Source organism: Panthera leo, chromosome D1 (assembly GCF_018350215.1).
Source record: "Panthera leo isolate Ple1 chromosome D1, P.leo_Ple1_pat1.1, whole genome shotgun sequence".
Lineage (NCBI taxonomy): Eukaryota > Metazoa > Chordata > Mammalia > Carnivora > Felidae > Panthera > Panthera leo.
The window spans coordinates 39,487,047-39,491,939 of NC_056688.1; the positions used below are offsets into that span (position 1 = coordinate 39,487,047).

General features: G+C 47.9%; 1 long non-coding RNA gene across 2 annotated transcripts; it reads right to left on the bottom strand.

The window, feature by feature from the left end:
* Nucleotides 1-610: 610 nt before the first annotated feature.
* On the bottom strand, nucleotides 611-2,801 carry LOC122200551. 2 transcript variants are annotated; one of them, XR_006193850.1, is made up of 4 exons: nucleotides 2,725-2,801; nucleotides 1,822-1,998; nucleotides 1,321-1,447; nucleotides 611-764 (listed from the first exon to the last, which is right to left on the bottom strand). It is a non-coding gene; the product is annotated as an uncharacterized LOC122200551 (long non-coding RNA). The 2 variants fall into 2 exon arrangements; XR_006193849.1 differs by having other exon boundaries at nucleotides 1,321-1,450.
* Between the last annotated feature and the right edge of the window lie 2,092 nt (nucleotides 2,802-4,893).

Consider the following 4,893-nt stretch of genomic DNA (forward strand, 5'->3'; position numbering starts at 1 on the left):
GCCGGCTGGCTCCACAGTGACCTGCATGCCTCCAGGAGGGGTTTGTACCCCTGTCCCCCAGTTCTCCATAGTCCCCACCCACCCACATTATATTATACTGACACATTTTCCTCTTTTTTAAAAAATGATTTTAGTGTTTATTTACTTTTTGAGAGAGAGACAGAGCTAGTGAGGGAGGGGCAGAGAGAGAGGGAGACAGAATCTTGAAGTGGGCTCCAGGTTCAACCTGTCAGCACGGAGCCCACTTCGTGATTCTCTGTCCCCCTCTCTGTCTGCCCCTCCCCTGATCATGCTCTTTCTCTAAAAGAAAGAAGAAAAGAAAGAAAGAAAGAAAGAAAGAAAGAAAGAAAGAAAGAAAGAGAAAGAAAGAAAGAGAGAGAAAGAGAAAGAAAGAAAGAAAGAAAGAGAGAAAAAGAAAGAAAGAAAGAAAGAAAGAAAGAAAGAAAGAAAGAAAAGACTCCAACATAATCATATCTTTTGTCATATAAGGCAATATTCACAGGTCCTGGGATTAAGAATGAACATATCTTTGGGGGCCCATTTGTTCAGCCTACCACAGGAGGTAACATCTGAACTGGCCCTTTAAGGGCGAATAGGAGCTTACCACATGGCAAAGGGTGAAGAGCATATTCTAAGGCCCAGAGGTAGGAAAGTCCTGGCCCTGCCCCGGGAGCCCATCAGCTGGTACGCTGGGAGGTCTTGATGACGAGAGGTGAGGCGCTGGTGGCAGGACAAGACCAGGCTATGAAGGGCTGTGCTGTATCCTACACACGATGAAGAACCATTAGACATTGTTTTGTTTTTGAGGGAGAGAGATAGAGAGCAAGCGGGGGTGGGGCAGACAGAGAGGGAGACAGAACCCCAAGCAGCCTCCATGCCACCAGCACAGAGCCCAACGTGGGTTACCCTCCCACTACCCCCACCCCTAGAGGGCTTAGTTCCAAGGCTGTGTGCTTTCTCTCTTTTTTGGAGGATAGACTATTGACCGATGTCTAGTCTAATACCCCCCTTTTAAAGCACAGGGATATTATGTAGGGCTCTGGCCAACAGAGACGGGAGCTGCCGCATGAGATCCCAGGACAAACAAGCCTGGAGAATGGGTGTGCTGAGAGCCATTCACAATGGACACAATGTCCTCTAGCCCTGGTAGCCCAGCCTTCTGGGGTCTGTGGCTGTTTCTATCTGTCATCTGTGAGAAAGTCTAGGACCTTCCCATCCTTTGGCTTTCTTATTTCCCCAGTAGCCAATGGAGTAACACATGATAGAACTGAGATTCAAGCAAGAAGGGACACTGGAAATCTTTCTCCCCAAAACACTTACTCAGATACACTCGTACAGTGGCCCCACGAAGAACAGAGGCTGATGCTCTAAGTTCATCCACTGTGCACCTACTTCCCATTCCTGATTCGTGGCCCTCTTGCACCAATGCCCTTTGTCCTACCCAGCACTGCTAGAAGAAAGTGGTGGAAATGTCACTACCAATTTTGCAAACTTGTTTCCACTTGACAGCTAGGAAAGGGAAAGCCCAAAGAGACTGAACCGCCTGCCCAGATTGGCATGGCTTTAATCTTAGATCCAGAAAGAATGTGTGGGATTATTTATCCAACCTCGGGGAGAGTGTAAGTTTCTTTCTTTAGCACCAGGCCTGGATCTTATCATGTGTGTGCCCCCAGATGCCTGACACACAGTTGGCTCTTGGGTCACTCCAAATGAAGACAGGACTGGCCGAGTTGGGACTCAGGCTCTGTCACCTGACTCCTGGGATCACACTGTCTCCCGCATGCAAAACTGCTTCCCGATGTCCTCAATCACAGCCCTTACAATTCCGGTTCATACAGCATGTCACTCCTCTTTCCTGCCCCAAAGTCCCCTCTCCTGTCTCTTGCAGCCTCCAGTTAGATCGTCCACAGATCCTTAGCTCTGTGTTGTCTACAGACCATCTTCAAGGGGCTCCCCAAGTCGTTCTTCTCAGCCCCTGCTGTCCCCCTCCCTCAGGCCCTGTGATAGGAAAGACACAACGTGGACACGTCAGGAAAAAAACTCATGCCTTGAAGCAAACAAATCCCTCAGCTTTGCCCCAATGCATTAATGCACTAATATGCCAGAAGGTCACCTTTCCTTGACACTGGCCTCACTGCCGCACTCACCCACCCATCCAGTCAACATGTATTCATGGAGTTTGTACACAGTAAAGCCCTGTGTCTGTCACTGACTCAGGCATTGGAAAAACACGTATTCATTTACTCACCCAATCATACAACAAATACTTACTGAACACCCACCACCGGAATGGCTAATAGCTCTTATTTGGAGGGCCGACACCAGCCAATTGGCCCCTTGTGCCATGAAGGACTACGAGGCCTTGTCCAGGGTTGGCGGGGAAGATGCTGAGATCCATTACTGATGCCTACCATGAGTGCAGACGAGGAGAGCTTGTCTGTGTGCCAGGTCGTGGGTAGGCACTGGCAGTTCAGTGGTGAATAAGTCAATTATAGCTCAATTTTGTAGCGAACGATTTCATTCTCTAGAATTGCAACTGAGGCAGGTGAAGGGACAGAGGGATTCTCAGCTTTAGTATGCCTTTTTTTTTTTTTTTTTGGCACATTTGGTAAGCGAAACAGAAACAAGTTACCCGGTCTGGGATCTTTACAAGAAAAGATTCAGATCGTGTTCAATTTACCGGGAAACTCAGGGGACGCATCTTTAGAAAGCACTACCACTTACCTACTCATTGGTGGCACTGAAATTTGAGCTCTGTTCCATTGCAGATGCTGTTCCCTGTGCTTCTGGCCATGCAGGGCACTATGGGGGCTATGTACTGTGTGGTCGTTTCTTCACTGGGTCTGTTCAGCGGCCCCTTCTGTGACGCGGGCAGTGGAAACTACACCTACCCTTTCAGGAATAACACCCTGGAGTGAGTAGCATTCATGGCCTTGGGTCAATGTCCAACATCTAAAGATGATACAGCTGATGACCACAAAGAGTGTGTGTGCTCGATATTGGCCACCCAGCAATGCGGCCAGGTACCTCCATTCGTACCCAGTGTCGTGTTCCCCTCTCCACACCTGCTCCCAAAGCAACAACAGCTAGGAGGTGGTTGGCCGAGGCGAGAAGCCCTCGTGTGCTGATGGATTAAGCCATCCACCTACGGTAGTCCCCACAATAGCTTGACTTCATTAGCCCTAATTATTAAACTCAATTGAGTATGTGCTGAGGACCTTCCTAGTACTGCCGAGGCACTATGGTGAGAGAAAGGACTGCAAGGGAAGGATAAGACAACTTGCCTCCTGCAAGGAGCTCACAATCTAATTGGGGAGACACTTACTGCACTTAGGGCTGCACAAATATCCTGACATGGGTGGGCCCTGTGATGCACATTTATTTTCCTAAAGGAATGCAGAAACCTAGCACCAATGACTGAGAAAGACCCTGCTTCTCTTCTCATTTCCTGCTGTCTCCCTGGCAGATCTCATCTATCCCCATGGCTTTCAGAACCATCCATCTATACATGTAAATAATCCCAATATGTTTATCTCTAGCCTAGATCTTTCTTCTGAATTCTTAACCCAAATGTCTAATTACCTTCTTGAAATTTCCTCTGGAACGTCTCATAGCATTTCAGTGTTAATATGTCCAAAACCCTTGATGTTCCCCCCACCGATCTTTCTCGGTCATCACAGTGCTTTAGATGGCACCTGGAACCTGGGGGTCATCTTTATGCTTCTCCTTTCTTACTTTCCCCATTCAGTTCACCACCAAGCCCTCTCAGTCCTTCCTCGACAGTAGATCTTGAACTGGCCACTGCTCTTCACCTAGAGCACCCTATTCCCTCCAACAAGTATCTCACTTCCATTTTGCCCTTCAGTCCTTTGTCGTACATTTGTCAAAGGGGCTTTGTCAGATGTAAAGGTGCTGATGAGGCCACGACATTTTTTTTTTTTTAATTTTTTTTTTTTCAACGTTTTTTATTTATTTTTGGGACAGAGAGAGGCAGAGCATGAACGGGGGAGGGGCAGAGAGAGAGGGAGACACAGAATCGGAAACAGGCTCCAGGCTCCGAGCCATCAGCCCAGAGCCTGACGCGGGGCTCGAACTCACGGACCGCGAGATCGTGACCTGGCTGAAGTCGGACGCTTAACCGACTGCGCCACCCAGGCGCCCCGCCACGACATTTTTATATTTAAGAAACTTGCAATCTCGTTGGGAACTCCATGGAAATGGACATAGGTATGGGTAAAGGGAGACAGAGAGAGAGACAGAGATATAATACACAGCCCCATGAAATATGGCTTAAAAACATATTCCAATTCTCTTTGTCCAACTAGGACTCTGATTCCAAATTTCTCTTATGATTTTTGCTTCCAAGCTATTTCTTCCTACGGTTCACTGCTCTCCTCTCTACTGCTGCTCCTTTAAGGCCAGGTGACTCCAGCTTTCCCGATGAGGTCTCCTCCAGTTACTCTAGACCCCTTGGATCTCCCCTTTCTCTGATAATGATTATGATGTAACTAGAATATACCACCTACTACACACAGAGCACTGCCCTAACACCTGGACTCATCATCCCAACCACACTATGGTATTGATGTTATCATCAACCCCATTTTTCACATCAAGAAGCTGATGTACAGAAACATTTAGGAAACCTATCTGGACCTTCTTAGTGAGGAGGCTGGAATCAGGACCCAGGTCTGTGGGACTTGGAAGCCCAAGCTCTTAACCACTCCTCAGTGCCCCTGAGATCCATACTCCAGTTAAAATCTTGTATCACACAATTTCCCACTTCTCCACGTGCTCTTTTGTGTGGCTACGTCTGCACCCACAAAAGCCCTCCTGAGATGTTACGCTATTAGAGGGAAAGTTGGTGTGTTCAACCCTCTGACCAATGGATAA